General features: G+C 40.5%; 1 protein-coding gene across 1 annotated transcript in view; it reads left to right on the forward strand.

Annotated features, from left to right (window-relative positions):
* Nucleotides 1-18345, forward strand: part of CD81 (CD81 molecule) — a 66775-nt gene that overhangs the window by 1024 nt on the left and 47406 nt on the right. The window lies entirely within an intron of this gene.

Consider the following 18345-nt stretch of genomic DNA (forward strand, 5'->3'; position numbering starts at 1 on the left):
TTGGTTAAGGAGACAGTAAGAATGCCTCATTGCTTCTTAAGGAAGTCAGATGTATCTCTAGATAGAGGAGAAGGCTCTTGCAGTTCCAGTTTTGGAGCAGAACGGATTTGTATGTCCAGACAGTTAATTATATTCAAAGATACAAGCAGATCTTGCTGCAGAAAATCGTTAGGCGCAGAGGGAAACATTTAGAGTTCTGGTGTGGTAAACAACCTTTTTGAAGAGGGTTTCACATCTTGTTTGGATTTGGGTTGTTGTTTCCGACAGAGGCGTTGACATGTTGTAAAGTTGGGGGGGGGGGTTACACAGTAAAATGGCTAAAAGTTAATCCACTGTTTCATTTCTTTTTCTCTGTAAATGAATTCTGAAGGTTTTCAAAATGTGGACTGAGCTTTTCATGGGAAGTGGGGGGGGAAACAGACTGTTTCTGGGTGTGAAAGAAGAAACTAAAAATGTTTGTGAAAAATAAGGTCGTTTTAAAATGGATGGCTTCTAGTGCCTTTCAGGCTGCCTCTTATGATCTCATCTTCTCTTCTTGGTTGGAGAATTTTGCACCAGCCACACCCCAAATCTCGAAAGAATTTGGTCTTCTCCAAGTTCATGTGGCTTTCTGCTGAGAAGGAGAATTCAGTTCTTCTAAAATGACATTTGAGAAATCTGAGATGTTAAGTTGCGCAAATGGAAGGATTCCTGTTTACTGTCTTGATTCCCCCCCCCCAAAAAAAAGGGTACTCTTGCAGACAGGATATGTCCCGCCACAAAACTGTTAACTAATTCCAACCTTTTTTTTTTTGGTCAATCAGAAATAGTAACAGAACTTGCAGGCATTCTGAGCGAGTTCTAATTCCCAGCTGAGAAGCATTTCTACTTCTTTTAAATATATGTCATTGTAGATGCCAGTGGAATGAAATGGACCCAAACGCCATCCACATATAAGAACACTTGCAAAAGAGGGAAGAATAGCTTGAAGAAAGGTTCCCATCTCCACTACACTGACATTCTATAGTACTTAGTACCGCTACTACATCAGCTGGCAGTCTAACAACCAACCAAGTATGCTAACTTCACCCCTCTTGAGATGGTATGAATTACATATATTGGATAATAACACTTTCTGATTTTAGTTGAGCAAAGAGGCTACTTGCTCTGTTTATTGTGTGCTCATGTATGTCCACCATATTTGTCCCAATTCCAAGTTATGTGGGGTAACCAAGAGTTAGGAAAAGAAGAACACATTCTTGTATTTGGTTCTTCTGCTTCCACTGTGTTTGTGAAAACAATCTTGTGCTCACCTGACCTGGGATTTATGAAGTTTCTTTTACTGCTGAGTTAGGATTTTGTACCTAATGTGTGGTTGGTAAACACACTTTGTAACGTGAGCAAACAAGTTTAGCATTTTGTTCCTGATCTGTGCAGTGTTTTGCTTTTTTTCCTTCCATTTTTTGCTTTGGTTTTGTGATGGCATTCTTTGTGGTATAAGCTTAAACAGAATAATAGTTGACTGCAATAGAAGGCAGGTCTGGCCTTCCCAGTCCTGTTGGACTACAGTTCCCATAAACTGTAGCCAGGATAATCAATGCTGAGGGATTATGGGAGTTGGAATCTAAAAACGTCTGGATTGCAGTCCCCATCCACCCATTTTAGTATCTTTTTTGTGCTGATATTAATATTATTTTCCAAAGCTATTCAAATATAAACATTATTTCTTAAATCTTGTTTTGCCGTGCTTCTTAAACCTGAGGTCACAGTTTTCTTTGAGCTATACAGTATAAAAGGCATTGGGTGATGGGAGCCAAAATCTATGACCAGAGAAAGCTAAAACTATCAGATCTGGAGATCCTTCCTGGCTCTACAGGTGGGGTGGATCAGTCTGTACCCAAAAAAAAAAAAAAAAAAAAACACCACTGAGAATTGATCTGTAGCATATCCCCTTTTAAGTATGGAGGGGAGGGGGCTATGATTCAGAGATGATCTTTTTTTTTTTTAAAGGAACAAGCAAGTTGTAGCTCTCTAGTTATTGTTAGACTGTGGCTTCCATGTTGGCAAGGGGGTTGGTGTTAGCTGCAGTCTAACCATATTTGATGAGACGCCGGTTGTCCACCCCGGCTTAGAGAAATATTTAATCTGGCTCAAACAGGCAGATGAAAGGGTAAAGTCCTTCAGTTAGATCAGATGAAAGCAGTGAAAGTGTGCATTCTTTTTGCTGGAAGATGTTAGTAAGGAAAGTTTGCTGGAAGATGTTAGTAAGGAAAGTTTTTTCTCTACCAACTACTATTTAAAAGGTAAAGGTTCCCCTTAACAATTTTTGTCCAGTCGTGTTCGACTCTAGGGGCAGTGCTCATCCCCGTTTCCAAGCCATAGAGCCAGCATTTTGTCCGAAGACAATCTTCCGTGGTCACATGGCCAGTGCAACTTAGACACGGAACGCTGTTACCTTGCCACCGAGGTGGTCCCTATTTATCTACTTGCATTTGCATGCTTTCGAACCGCTAGGTTGGCGGGAGCTGGGACAAAGCAACGGGAGCTCACTCCATCACGTGGATTCGATCTTACGACTGCTTGGGCTTCTGACCCTGCAGCATAGGCTTCTGCGGTTTAGCCCGCAGCGCCACCACGTCCCTACTACTATTTATGAAGCGGTTATTTAGCTCTGTTAGCTCATAATGAGAGATTTATGTAAAAATGTCTTGTACAGTGATTTGCTGATGATATATAAATGGGGTGTGCTTCAAAGCATTGTCCAATACAGGATTTATTATACTTTTGCAGATATTTTGATTGTTTTCAATCCTGTTACTCTTAGGTGTGTCATGGCACATTGCTTCTGCTGTTAATATAATGAATGCTATCTTATGGTTCTAATGTATTTCAAGGTTACCTTCATATAGCATAATTGCATATAAAGTTAACTTGATGTGCATCCTTCATCTGTCAAAGTTGAGTTCATGTAAGCAAGTTGCTTTTTCTCTGCATATGCTTGAATATGTGGTTGTATATGTGCCTAGAAGACAAAAGCCAATGTCTACACCACTTTCCTTTTACTAGGGAAGGGAAGGAGTTTCCAAAGAAATTGGTCAGAACCCAGAGAGGGAAGTTCAACCTGATCAGTGATAGCCTTAGAAACCTTGATCATTTCCTCCGGAGATAATTTCTGCATTATCTAATTAATATAAGGTAATAAAGGCAAGCAGTATGAGTCTCAATTGTGTAGACATTCATTTTTTTGTTATTGCCTATAACTACATGTTCCTTCATCAGAGACACTTCTAGAAAAAACAGGGAGGAAAGGTTGGGTTCCTCCAAGAGATGTGCTACTATGAATTGACATTGGAGCTGCTACAATTGCAGAAGGAGTATACACATATCCTGTCACTACACAGTTTTGTCCATGGATCCTTATCTGGAGATGGAAGTGAGCAGTTACAGTGGACCCTTGACTTACAGACGGCTTGACTTACAGACTTTTTGAGTTACAGACTTCTCTGGCCGCAAAATTTAGGTTTGACTTGCAATCTGAGAATTGACTTACAGACCAGGAAAAAACCAAAATGGAACAAAAACGGCCTGTTACGGGATTAATCGGTTTTCAATGCACTGTAGGTCAATGGAGACTTGACCTACAGACTTTTTGACTTGAGAACCGCCTTCCAATACGGATTAAGTTCTCAAGTCAAGACCCCACTGTACATAGATATGAGCAAGAAAGGTAGCAAGCTGTTCATTCACCCAGCAACACTTGGTTACACTTTTGGGGACTTGGTTTTCTTCTGATCTTGGGAGAAGGGAGATCACTCGCAGCGAGATTTTAGAGTGGGAGGAATATTTGGTGACTTTCCAGTAGTTGTTGGGTTGCAGCTTCTTGGGCAGGCTAGGCATTGGTGACGGATTGTGGAAGTTGCAGCCCAGCAACATGTGGAGGACAACATGTTTCTCGCTTCACATTTTAGAATTTTTGCTATTGGCCTTACTCCAAATGTATCACACCTTTCTATCCATGAGCAGCTGAGTTTTTTTTTTCTTCCCACAATAAAACAAACAAGAAAAATTACAGTAGATTATCCAAGACCACCTTTTCCTGTTTGGATTTCCTTTCAGCAGGGAAGTGAGCCACCATGAACAAGTTACAGGTGTGGATATGTTTTATTTTCTCATCTGTGATGAAGCTGTTGCCCACGTTTCACCCCATTGCAAAGGCTTCCCCTTCTGTTCCCAGTAGACTCATTCACACTTTTGGTTCCACACTGCAACCTGATCTCTTAACCTCTCCATTTTGGATGCCTTCTGTTGTACACAAATGGCATCTCATCAATGAACACTTGAGATGGACACAAAACACTTTGTGCTGGGTTGTCTTAAGTTGTTGGTGTCACATGTTCCCCCCACCAGCTCACTCACTCACCAGCTGGCATGCATTGCTCGTTCCCTCACCATTGTGTGATATTTCCGTCCCAGGAGGTTGCATGGATTCCCTTCTCTGCCTCCTTCAGCATCTGCCCACTCACAAGCAGCACTGCAGGAATCGCAGCCCACACCTCCTTGTCTAAATGGGCAGTTGCTGGAGGAGGTGAGAAGTGATGTTTGTGCTCCTGCTGGGACTGGAAGATCATGCAACAGGGAGGGAATGAGCAGTGTTTACTGGCTGGTGAGTGGGGGAGTCAGTGGGGGAAGGGAATGCATGGTGCCAATGACTCAGGACAACCCAGCACAAAGTGATTTGTGCCCATCTCTACTCTCTACCATGACAGGACAACATGGTGCATAGCAAGTGCTGGAAGGAGGAATCTGAAATATTTGATGGTGATTTCCTAGCAGTTGCCATGCCCCTCACTGGAAAGCATTTATAAGAGGCAAATTGGGGAGAGGGAAAGTCTGACACTTTGGTAAGTGAAACCACAGCATATAGTACAATTGTGCCAGTGATTTGAGATGAATGCCATAAGGACTGGAAAGGAAATATATCCAGCTTTGTTATTCAGGTACAGTGGGTCACCGAAGTGACCAGTACCTGCCCTTTCTCTGTTTGCCTATTGCTCAAAAGCTTCTGAAGGCAAAACAGAACCATCTATTTGATGGGGAGGCAGGAAGCAAGCATGGACACCCGATGCAGAAGAAAAGATCCATGGTCATGGAAAGTGTAGGGGATTAGATGCCTTTGGACAGGCTACATGGGCATTGTATCCTTCAGCTGTGTGGAGGGGTACATGTGCCTTGCCTTGCTAGAAGAAGATGAGGGAGAGAGAGCAGCCTGGGGTCAACCAAAGATGACTGTAGCAGCAGTGAGGATGAGAGTTCTAATGAAAGACACATGAGATAAAGAATGATATCCAGAATCTCTTTGGGTTTTAATAGCTCCTCATTTTTCTTATCGTGTCTGTACTTGCAGCTTTGTGCCACCCATTTCATCTTAATTGCAGAAGAGAAGTCTACAGCCAAAATTGCCACTGATGGGAGGGAAGGGTCATTCGGAGGTTTATTATTATTATTATTATTATTATTATTGTTGTTTTTGTTTTTGTTGTTGCTGTTGCTGTTATTATTATTATTTCTGAGTTAATCCTTGGATTAAGGATATACAAGCACATATTTGTGTGTATATGTTGATCAGATGATCCTTGCATCTGACCATCTGACTGTGGGAACAAATAAGATTGAAGAAAGCTTTATGTTCTGGGTGACACACATACTTTAGTGTTTAAAGAACTTAGTACTTAATGTGTTAATGTCAGAGTCACTGGCAAGCATGCATGTGTGGATCAGCACCAAATACATAGAATAGTTGAGATCTTCTCCGGCTGTGAAAGAAAACTCACCCCTAGATATTTTGCGACCTGAGATGAAAGTCATTGTGTCAACCCCCACAATTCTACATACACCAACTGACTGGATGGGTAGTGAATATTTAACACTTCTGAAGGCAGCATGTAAGCTTAAGGTGGCATAGAACCTAGCTTTGCTCTCCCAACATCTTGGGTTGCCTTGGGTCTTTTTGGGGAGAAAGGCAGGATAGAAATAAATAAGCAAACAAACAAATGTCTTGCTGTCCTCAGAACCCTAGTATACATTGTCTGAGGAAGCTATATCACTCTGCTCAACAGTAGGGCCGCCCCTGGTGTGAAGGCAGCAAGCCCATATAGTCTCAGGGGGGAAATGGCTGAAAATAACAAGTGTAAGGGGTGATTTTTCTTAAGTGTTCTGTAATATACTTTAAATAAACATACAAGGGGGAGTGCATGCTAGCCCCACCTGTTCTGTCATTGCTGACCCTTTATGGAGAGCAGCAGCCTGAAGAGAAGAGCTTCCATGTGTAGAGAAGTCTTTCCTGTTCAAATTGCCATTTCCCTTATAAAGAATGTGACAACAAGAGGAAGCCAGGTTGCACACTATTTTTCTTCCTTTGCTAACTTAATGTAGATAACTTAACACCCTGGCAGGTTATTTTTCTTACTGATTTATTCAGTGTTCTTGGCACTAACATCTCAGGTGCTTACAGAAAAGCAAAGTAACTTGGGCAAACATATTAGTTACATTGTCATTGCTAATTCCGTTAACTTTCATGTAGTTACCACTAGATGCACCATCTGTACAAATGTGTGCATTGTGATGATAGAGTGGTCGACCAGACCAGATGGGCGGGATATAAATCAGATAGATAGATAGATAGATAGATAGATAGATAGATAGATAGATAGATAGATAGATAGATAGATAGATAGATAGATAGATAGATAGATAGATAGATAGATAGATAGATAGATAGATAGATAGATAGATGTGTCTGATGCAAGTTGAAGCTGTGCTCTTCCATTTGGATGCTTCTTCTTCATTCATTGAAAGAACTATGACCAGAAGCAGCATTCAGGGAGGTAGCTAGAGGATAAAAAGGTAGACTTGCAGCCAACATGCATGTGCTATAAATTCATGTAATTCAGCTTTTCTTAGTCTATAGGTTGAGTTATCTCAAATGTTTTCTTGTGAGTTGCAGCAAAAGTCCAAAAGGCTCTGGGTGTTAGATTGAGACTCAGTTCTCACTTAGATAATATTTCCCAGGGATTGTGCAAACCTGAAAGAGATACACAGTAATATTTGGTGAGAATTGGCCAAGGGGGGAGGATCAAAGCCAGTCGTAAAACTATTGTGTGGGAGAAATTATATGTATCTCAGGGAGCTGTGAAAGAACAAAGGGCCTGTACTTTGCCTTGTAGAGCCAGAATAGGGTCAGGGCTCCCAAAAAATTAAAAATCTATAGATAGGGAAACCGGTTATCTCCGGTATAAGATGCAGTTATAAAGAGGGCTTCTGTCTTGGAAGTTGGCATTCAGCGTATCCCCAAGCTGCCACATCCAAGAATGTTTCTTTTCCAAGTGCAGATTGTAAGGACACATGACTTGTTTTAGCTGGATGGATTAAGGAAGGCTTGTAAAAATCCATTTGCCAAGGGTAAAGAAGGGTAAACACCTCTGGTGGCCAGAAAGGAAGGCACACGTAAAGATTTGTTCCTATAAATGAACATCTTCCACCTCTGTGGCTGCTGTCTTAACTCTTGCCATCTCACAGGGATCCTTACATTAAGGTGGGTGACTTTGGAGGGCCCAAGATGCAAATTATCTGTCCCTCGTATGTTTTGTAGGCCACAGAGTCTGGCAGAAATAACAGAAAATGTAAATAAATGAGGCAGCCGTGGGGGGAGAGAAAAAAGAAACAAAAGAAGAAAGAAAATAGAAGACACTGGGTGTCTATGTCCATTTCAGAAAATCAAATAGTTTGGAGAGTTAAATTGTACAGGGGGGGAGCAGTGTCCTGTTCAAAAGGTGAAATGTAACTTCTGGGGCCATCAGAAGCTGGAATGCATACCTTTCTGGAAAGAAATGGCTTGTGTTGACCAATATGTTTATTCTTATCCCAGTGGGAGAGAGGTCTGACTTAAACATGTGAAGGGCAAGTGGGCTAGTACCCTTGTTCTGTGGGCTAATAATGCTTGTAGAATTACATATAAGTGGCAGCTAAGCAGTTTTATGAAGCATGCTTTCAGTCGTAAGAGCTGACTCTCAAGAGCCTGATCAAATGTGTCCCCCATCTCACCCCACTCCAATGTTTGGTGGTTTCCAGACATGCAGAAGCTTTATGGAGCCAAAAGAACTCTCAAGACGACTGACTTGTTAGTATGCAAGAATGCATGCTCTCTCTCTCTATCTCTCTCCCCTCCTTCCACTGGTCCCCTCACTCATTTGCTTATCTGTGGTCTGGCATTGTTGGCAACAAGAAGTGTGAAGCAGAACAAAAACTTTGGCAGCTCTCCCCAATAGCATTGGCATGTCAAAGAGAAGGTTGCTTGGCTTTAGGAGAAGCAAAGAAAGAGTGTAAACACTGGAGTGTATTCATTACTTAGACCATCCCCCTCAAAAAAACCAAACAAATGAAAAAAACACCAAACTGCTAGTTGGCTTTTTTTAGTTAGCGTTTTTAAAACATCCTAAATTAAGCTTCCGGGACATGGTGGTGCTGTGGGTTAAACCGCAGAAACCTCTGTGCTGCAAGGTCAGAAGACCAGCAGTCATAAGATCGAATCCACGCGACGGAGTGAGCTCCCGTCACTTGTCCCAGCTCCTGCCAACCTAGCAGTTCGAAAGCATATAAAAATGCGAGTAGATAAATAGGTACCACCATGGTGGGAAGGTAATGGCATTCCGTGTCTAGACACATTGGCCACGTGACCACGGAAACTGTCTTCAGACAAACACTGGCTCTATGACTTGGAAACAGGGATGAGCACCGTGCCCTAGAGTCGGACATGACTGGACTAAATGTCAAGGGGAACCTTTACCTTTACCTAAATTAAGCTTCAGCATAAATAAGCTAATAGTCTTTCTTAGTATCTCAGTTTTAAAATATAATGCTGCTACTGAACTGGGAGGTTTTCTACCTTTGTTATTAGTCGTTCACTGTCCTATACTTCTGTGGCCCTTTTAAGTTTAGATAACTTGGCAAAATATGTTGATAAAGGATGTTAGTAAAGGCATTTGTGAAAACCGTGAATACTTTCTGGTGGAGAGGATGAGTTGGGCAAGCAACAACACTCAGTATATACAGTATATTTGCATACGAACAAGAGGTTAAAATGGCTTAGAAACAAGTTGCTCTCAGTTCACACTCTGATTTCTCCCACTGTTTCTGAGTTTCCATTATCTATACTTTGCTATGATGTCCAGTAGCATGTTCTGTGTTATCTTAAAAGCGATGGGTTGAAGTCTGTTGGAAAACAGTGGCTTGGAAGTTGGTACAAACCAAGTCTGTTTGACTCAAACATTCCAGCCTGCTACACAGAGATCCATAGAAGACACCCAGAAACAGAAGAGTGCATGCATGGCTGTGATATATTCCCAGATACCCAAAATATGATTTGGAGCCTCATCTGATTTTCACCTCAAAGTTTCAGTGTTCTGTTGCCATTTCCTCCTCTTTGGTTTGTTGTTTTTTTCCAGATTTTGTATGAGAAACAGAAACTGCCTCTTAAGTCTCATGAATGCTGGGAGAAGTAAGGAGACTGTTGATGCATAGCTTAGGATTTTGCCCTCTTAGCTGTAACCATAGCCTCCTTCCTCCTCAAAGTACTGTCAGGATTTTTCTTCATAGCTTACTGGAATTGTTTGAATTACACTTTCTGCTATAACAGGTAAATTAATGATAATTTGTCTTCTCTTTGAGCATGCCCAGTTGCATTTACATTGGTCTCTGCCATACTGAATTATATAGAAGGCTGGTTTGCACTCAAACCATCTTGCTTTCCAGAATCCTTATGCCTCAGAAATAAAAATTTTGGACAATAGAGTGTCTGGCTGTGAGCAGCATATCCACACTTTAGGGTATATCTGTGCAGCATCAAAGCAACAAAGAGTCTTATAAGACCTTTAAGACTTAACAAGTTTTATGTGGCATAAACCTTTGTGGACTGCATCCCAGAAGTAAGCTATGTGGTCCTCAAAAGATTGTGCCACATAACATTTTTAGTCTTCAAAGTGCCACAAGCCTCTGTTTTTGCTGTGGCAGAATAATGTTATTCCTACCTTCCTTTGGAAATGTTCATTTAATAAAGTCCCACTTAAAGCATGACCATTTTTTTATTTGAGGACCAGTTGAGAAATGTTCCAGATAACGGTCTCTGTATAACTGAGAAATGAGAGTTTCTTCATTTTTAAGAATGTGCGAGTAAACTTTGGTTGGTTAACTTGCTAGATTCCTATTTATCCAGTTTCCTATTTACTACAGTTTAGCAAAGATACTGACAGAATCATTAAACAACTGTTTTATATATCGTTTTACAAGACCGCCTTAAATATTTTTTCTCTTTGTTAATATTAATAAGTCTTTGACCTTGGGATCATTTTCAACTCTAGCCAAAAAAACAACAACATACAGTTTTCTAAACAAAAATAAATACAAATTGCATTGAATAGAGAATGGAAAGAAGACAAAGCCACTTGACCTGAGGCTGTAAGACAGCTTGTTACTGAGTGTGGCTACCCAAGGCTTCTTTACTTATTTTCATGCAGTGTTTACTAGTTCATGTAGTTTTCCCAACACCACAGTAAACCATGTTCTCCTGGTGCCGCATGGCTGAAATTCATGTTACCACATTTGAGTGGGAAATCAGAAAAAGCCATTAGGTGAAGCAGAAAGTTGTTTGTTTTAAAGGAATTTTCCCAGTCTTCTTCTGCATTTCAATGGATACTTCCCTTCTAGTACTGAGTTTTGGTAATACGCTATTGATTTAGAGTGCCGCAGTTTGAGAAAGCTAAAGGCCATAAAAAGACCTTTCAAATACACATACGTACAGTACATGATTCATGTGCTGCCTGTCTCTCCTGTTAGCCATGCAGGTTGCTAGCTGCCTGAATCAATCCTTAAAGATAGGACTCCAAAGTCCTCATTCCTGAGAGCCATAAGCCTTGCAGAAAATCTGGCCATCACTCATCACAGCTTTTTAGTAAAGTGAGACTGAGTTTTAAACACCCTGTTCTTTTTGAGACGATGCCAGCAATATGCCTAAACTTCCAGTCTGTCTTTCCAAACCTTCATGGTTTTTTTTCCTTTTGTGTGAATGTATTGTAATTTCACTTTATTCCCAGTGCAGCTGTGTTAGATTGTACTTGCTATCTTAGCATCTTCCTCAGCATCCCGAGTTCAATTATTACAAAAGCAAACTGGAGCAATATATGTTCAGCAACATGTAGCAACTACATTTCATTTCCTCTGCCAGATTTGAATCCATAGTGACCTTTTTCAAGGTTTAGGAGATTTCTTCTTCAAGAGGTATAATTAAATACATTTTCACATTGTTGATTTGCTCTGGGGAAAGAAAATATAATGCAGCCTATGGCTGCTGTCCACCTCAAGTACATACATGCTGCATTGAGCACACAATTAGAGGACATCAGCATTGTTTTCAATCTATTTTCCCCCAGACTATTTCATTTTGACCGTGATCGCTGTGAGCTTCATGTGAGAATGAAGCAAAATCCATGAAGTTTAAAGGTAGCCAGTAGAAGAAGGGGAACATTGGATTGTGGCTATGGTGCTGCATGTCTATATATGCACCTGCGTTTCCTGGTCAGTTTTTCTTCCCCTCTCCTAAGGTGCTCTTAGGGGGAAAAGGCAGATTTTCTCAGTGTTGCTGGATTCTAAGAATCCTATTTCTTGGTGTCCTGACATATGAGTGCCATATCACTATGGGAGGGCTAAATTGCTTCTTTGGAAAGCAAAACAATTAGATTACCTTAGTGTAAATACTCAGAACTGCTAGAATGAAATGCTTCTTTGGAATAAAATCACTTGTTTTTTCAATTTAACCAACAGAACATTTAAATAGCTTCAAGGGCAGGGTTCTCTCAGGTATCCTTTAATATCAGTTGTTACTGAGAATCAGTATGACTAAATACAAACCCTTTAATAAAGATTATTCTCTTTTACATTTTCAGAAAATTCTGGGTGCCACATGTTTGGTAAAAATGGTCTATGGTTTTCTTCCCAGGCTGTTATTTAAGTACTGTATATGTGTTTCACTTTGGAACAATACTTACGTTTATCACTGAGCTAAACGTCTATGTTAATATTTGCATCCCAAGTGAGAAAGAAACTTCTGTCATAGTGCTAAGGAAACCACACACACGCATCTCTCTTTTTCCTTTGGTTCATATTCTGTGCACAGCCTGCAGGCAAATTGTGCCAGTGTCCCAAATATAGATGGGTTGAACAGTTGTTTGGCAGTTCCCGGTCCTGCCTCCTCCAGTGGGTGCCCATCTAGATGCCATGCCTGGAGGAGACAGGGCAGGGAACGGAAGCCTGGGCACTACTTCTGAGTGGGCACCTGCTGGAGGAGGCAGGGCTGAGAATCACCGAACACCTGTTTGGCTGTTGGGGAGGGGAGGTGCAAACTGCCAACCCAGTGGTTCATGACCATCTCTAGTCTCAAACACTAATTTTAAGATTATATGGAACTGTACAGTATGTGAGAAGACATACAGGGACTGGGAATTTGAATTTGATAGCTTGTTTTCAAGGTTTCTTTCAAGCTCATTTGTGTTGGTTCATACCGCTTTAAGCAGATGATTAAAAGTCTAGGTTTAGTGCCCAAAATCTCTAGCTAAAGGGACCAAGTAGCAGGTGAGGGAAGGACCACCACTTGAGTACTTGGACAGTCACTGCCATATTGGGCTAAATTGAGAAAGAGTCTAGCCCTAAAAGATGTTGGATTCCAATACCCTTTCTCCCCAGGCAGCATAGTTAAAGGATGTTGAGAGTTGCAATCCAACAGTGTGTGTGTGCAGGTCCACACTGTTCTTTCTTTTCCGTTTTTTTACAGACAGGCATGCTGTGTTTAAGATCAGAAACATTGTTTTCAGATCAACAGCAGTTGCTGTTGAATTTCTGTGGAATTTCTGGTGACTAAATTGCTTCCCTCATGGATAAAAACTTGTTCTAGTATATTCAATCTGGTCTTTCTGCTCTTAGTTATAAATCTGTCACAGATGTCCTAATGTAACGTTGAAAAATGTCAATGTAGTTGCAACTTTGGCTATGGTCTTTCCCATTCTAATGTGGAAGGACAGATGATTTCAGTGGAATTATTTCCATGTCATAAGTGTACGTATAAGATTCAGGTGAACAGCTGTTGTATATATTTTACCCCTGTGTTTATATTGCCTTTTAATGAGGAGTGCCCCGTATGCGTGACAGCTTAGGATCTAGTCACAAAAGGCCTAATTCCATTCATTGAAAAGAACTGAATTAGTTTAAACAGTTATTCCATTAGATTGTACACATAGAGTAAAAAGCATAGATTTTACCAGGGACCCAACATGTATTCCTGTGAAGCATTCTGTTGTCCAGTCCACAGTGTGGAGGTAAGAACTGTGTATCTGCCAGCCCACCTCATCCTCTTTGTTAGTCTCCAGGCTCTGTATGATCAAGCAGATATCAGACCAAGATTAGATTAATTACCCATAAGTAGCTCCAAAGTTGCACCAGATGAATTAAGCCAGGGATGACAAACTAGTAAAATAGTGATTTTCGGATTTGAAGTCTAGTAGGGGGAAAAAGCTTGGTGTGATGCCAATTAATGAATATGGAGACACCTGAAATAAGATGTCAGCTAGTCATAGTCACAGGTGTTGTGTCCACAGACAAACTATATTTCCCTACCTTAGATTTGCTTTTCAGTAGAGATATACTTTGTTCCAAATTTGTTTCAAACCTTTTGAACATTCCTTTTGAAGGAATTTGCATGCCCCCCTCTTCTTTCCAGTTCTCAGGATACAGTAACCTATATTATACATGATTGTTTCCATGTGTATAAATGTGTGTGAACAAAAAGGCTATTTATGTGCTGTCTTGGTTAAATATTCACATTAAACTGAAACACTTTCATGCTGCTTTGGAAAGGGAGGGAGGGAAGTAGATGCGCCAAGCAAGGCTTCCCAATACTTATTTTTTGCAGTACTGGTATCTGTTCGAGTAGATGACTTCAATCCTTACCCTGTCCTTACTGTGTGTGTGGAAAGAGCACATTTTGTTTTGTGTGTGAAGAATCATTTCTTGATTATATTTCCTAAAGTAAAATACTGCCTGTTTAGGGATGGGGTGGACATCTTCGCTCACTCCTACCCAAGAGTAAATGGTCAACAGTGGTAGCCTATCACAATATAAACTGGTTGGAGGTGAGAGCAGTAAGGAGAGCACTGGAATCCTTCCAGGATCACAATCAGGTAAGGACAGATAGTGTTAACACAAAGTGCCACAACAATCATTAAAGGTTCTCATTTCCCTAGAGATGGAGCAAATTCAGAGAATAAAGATTACACTGGTGGACTGGCAGAGCCACACAGACATAAAAAAACACAGAGTAGAATGTCTTCCAAACATTCTTCTTTTCTAACCTTTCTTCTCTCTGTGTAATATCTTAGCTAATTCTCTGAGGGAAGAATTCCTCTCGGTGATCTTTGTGTAGGACACTTTGAGTAGTCTTGTATTCTCCTCCTCCAGCAGCCCCTTGCATTCCATAAGATATATTCTGGAAGGCTGGGGGATTTTCTGAAACACTGAGCATGCTATACAATTTGCCGTTGGGCAGAGGCTAGTGGAAACTCCTCTCATACTCTTCCTCAAGCATTCAATGTGTCCATTGTATAAAACCTAGTTAAATGTTATTGGCTTAAATAGAATTATTTGTCCCACCTAGAGTAGATCAGTCAAATTAATGGTTCTTAAATAACCAATGACTTACTAAGTTTCCATTGAATCTAGGTTTAAAATTGGATTTAGGCCTTTGTACCAAAGACATCAAAGTAACTGAGCTGGTGAAAAGTAGGTAGCTGTTTAAACCGAATTGTATGAAATCTCTATCATATGAGTAGCCTTCAGGATGAGAGAGTTGCCCTGATTCAAGCCATTGTATTGAAAATAACCATGTAACCTGGGTCTTTTGAAGTAAAGCCCCAAACTACCTTAATGTTTACAGAGCAGCAAAGCATCCAGATGTCAAAAGATTACATATTTTGGATGCTGTTCCAAGTCCTGCATACAGAGCACGTTACCATAGTCCTTCGAGACTGAAGGATGACTAACTAACTAACTTTCTACCAGATTTTTAAACTGAAACTCAATAAAACATTATGCTTTCTTTAGTGGCAGAAATTAGCCACCAGAATAAAGTGGTAGCAATTGTATTGCATCTGTAGTTTTTAATCAAAATGAATTTGAGTAGAAAAAATCGTGCTCACTTGTAGAAATAAAGGTGTGATATACCCAAAAGTGCTGAAATACACACTCAAGTGTTAACAGATATTGAAAACATCTTTCCTTGGGTCATTTATTAGCTGGTTTGCCTTTGAAGTTTAGAAATTAAGAACCTTCCTTTAATTTGGGATTCTCCACATTGCTTATTCCACTAAACCATGTAGAGACAGAGCATACAAAAAAAGATGATGATGTTACAGAAAACATGGAGAAAGATTTTCCTGCTACTCTTTCAATTCTCCTGTCAGGCCAGGAGAACATTCCATAATAAAGTTACCAAAAATAAAAGGAGGGAAAAGTCTCTTGTGTCTGAAGAAGTGGATTTTTGATCCACAAAAGCTTGTACTGTTAGTCATTAAGTCACCACAATATTTCATTCTTTGCTTTTCTTTCTCCTTTTTCTCTCTCTCTCATATTTTCTCCCTTTAATCTTGTCAACATGCTGAAATTCGGCTAAGTCTTTGGAAATTTTATAAATGAGTGTTGCCAAATATGCAAGAAATCTCAGATAACCATGTATGAGAGCAAAGGGCCTCTGTTTTAGTTACAAGACTCCTAGTGTACTCATATGGGAACATGAACATTCACTGGGCAGCAGTTCCTAGTGTGGCCTTCTCTTCTCAGACAAGAAGAATCCAAGAGGAAGATTGTGCTGGAAGTTGAGGAATGGGCAATGAGAAAGTTTACTCTCCTTTAACTTTGTTGACTCGGGATGTCTATTCTGACTCGTTTCATCCTCGTGCAGTAAAAGAGGAAGGAAATAAGGAAGACGATATGTCTGCTTGCTGCAAGAAGCTAAGTTTCCTTATGGGCCTCACAAATTTTCAACCTATTTATTTTGCACATATTCTGCACATGTTTGTTTTTTGGTGTGTGTGTGTGTGTGTGTGTGTGTGTGTGTGTGTGTGTGTGTGTGTGTGTGTGTGTGTGTGTGTGTGTGTGTGTGTGTGTGTGTGTGTGTGTGTGTGTGTGTGTGTGTGTGTGTGTGTGTGTGTGTGTGTGTGTGTGTGTGTGTGTGTGTGTGTATTTCAGTGGCAGCTGTTCCCTTGTTCGTAGACTAGTACAAGTATGTAGTACCTTTGATGGGTTATTTGTGCCTTTGTGTTCAGGCAGTCTGTCCTTTTATGATTGTTCTCTGTGTGTATGTGTGTGTATACACTTACTTTCAGAAAGAGATAAAGCACTCGTTTTGCACAGGGACATTTTGTATAAAATGTGGGGGAAAGGGGACAAATCCCTTATTATCTGGAGGTAAAAATCTCTCACAGTCCTTGGCAGGCTGAGACAAGTAGTCTTGACAAAAGTCTCAGCAATGGCAAGATTTCTTTTCCATCTTTATCCTTGTGGTTGGTTCAAGCAACATAGAACCATATTTTACAGAGGGAGAATTTGGATTGTTGATTCTCTTCCCATTCCTTCTCTTTTTTGCAGAAGCAGAGTTAGGGCAGTGGACAGGGGTGATTCCCTCTTGAAGTAGAGCACAAAAAGGCGTGGTTTTAATTAAAGAGATGAAGTGAAAAGGATAGTTGATATGCCTGAGTTTGCCGATGCATGAATGCCAGGCTGGAAGGTCTGGCAGTAGTTTTGTGCGCTGAAATGCTGAACTTCACCCTTTGTCATCATCTTCCCATAGCTTCCCTCTCTTAGCACTTTCCCCCTCAACTGAGCTCTTATGCCAGTTGATGAGGACAAAAGAGTTTGGGAATGAGGGCACTCTGAGGTAAATGTTGGTCAGAGGGAGGTGCCTGTTTTCAAAGTGACATAAACTCAGTGTGGTTGGGGCAGTTCCATGTAGAACAGTTGCCTTCAAACGTAGTTCAGCCCTGAGAAGAGAAAGAGAAATCGTTGAGTGGAATAGCAGCTAGGATACACCCAACTAGCTTCTTGAGCTGAAGTGACTTGTGAGCAAGAGAGAGACTACGGTCTGCAGGAAGTAGCTACATTTGGAGTTACTTCCTTCCTCTTTCCCAACATTTGAGTTTTTTGTTTTAAATTCTCTTCACACCCCACCCTATTATTCTATCCTCCATTTTCCTCTTCAATAAGAGTGTGTGTGTTGGGGAGGGGGTAGGGATGGAAAGCTGTCAGTGCTGTATCCTGGAAGCAATAAATCTTTGGCAATAAAGAAAGCAGTTGAGAGGCTGCTTCTACGATGCAGACACAGGAACTCTCATGCAGCCAGGGTGGCTTTCCAAGGTCAGAAACCTTGAGGCTGTGCTGTTTGTATATTGTAAACCTGGCTTCCTTTCAGGTGATTGTCTATCTGCTGAGCTTGTGACCTTCCTGTAGAGTTTCTTTATTCAATTACTTAAAGTATTCCCAATAAATACCAGTCTGATCTCTTCATAATATTCCTCAAAGAAAGGTTTCCTTAGTCTAGGAGTGGGCATGAAGTAGATCTGGATGATTTTCAGCAAGATTGGCAAGAATTGCTGCTATTTTTAAATATCGTTCTACTTACCTAACAATGGCAGCAATAAAATTACTTCTTCCCACCCTGAAGTCATGTTTTAGCTGTGAATTTTGTTTTCATCATTTTTATTGTTTTATACTGTATTTCAGTCATCTAGTTGTTTGTGAGCCACCAGGAGAAATATTTGTTAGGGGTAACTATATATAGTGAAATATATGGGGAAGAATATATGGGATATATATATTCAAGAATATATGGGGACCCAAGTTTGAGAACCACTGCTGTAGAAGACAGAAGAGATATCTGTCACAGCTCCCTGCATCTCCACCCTAATTAGCCAGAAATAGGTTTCTTATTAGTTTTCTCATCTCCAGCTGTTCCTCTTAAAAACACTAGCTTTCTAATTTTCTTAAAATAAGGAGCATGGATGTGATTCATCACTATAAGGGGAAATGTGTTCTTATATCTGAATTCAGTCAATTCACAGACTATCCACAGATTAATTTGGTTGCTACTTGGCACTGCTTACTCTGTTAGCAGCTTACACTTTTTTGTATAAATGAGAAAAGCTAAGGCATCTTTGTTTCTAAGATCTGCCTCCAATCATTGTGTGTCTTATAAAAAATGTTGCAAATTATTTTGGG

This window comes from Pogona vitticeps, chromosome 1, assembly GCF_051106095.1.
Source record: "Pogona vitticeps strain Pit_001003342236 chromosome 1, PviZW2.1, whole genome shotgun sequence".
Lineage (NCBI taxonomy): Eukaryota > Metazoa > Chordata > Lepidosauria > Squamata > Agamidae > Pogona > Pogona vitticeps.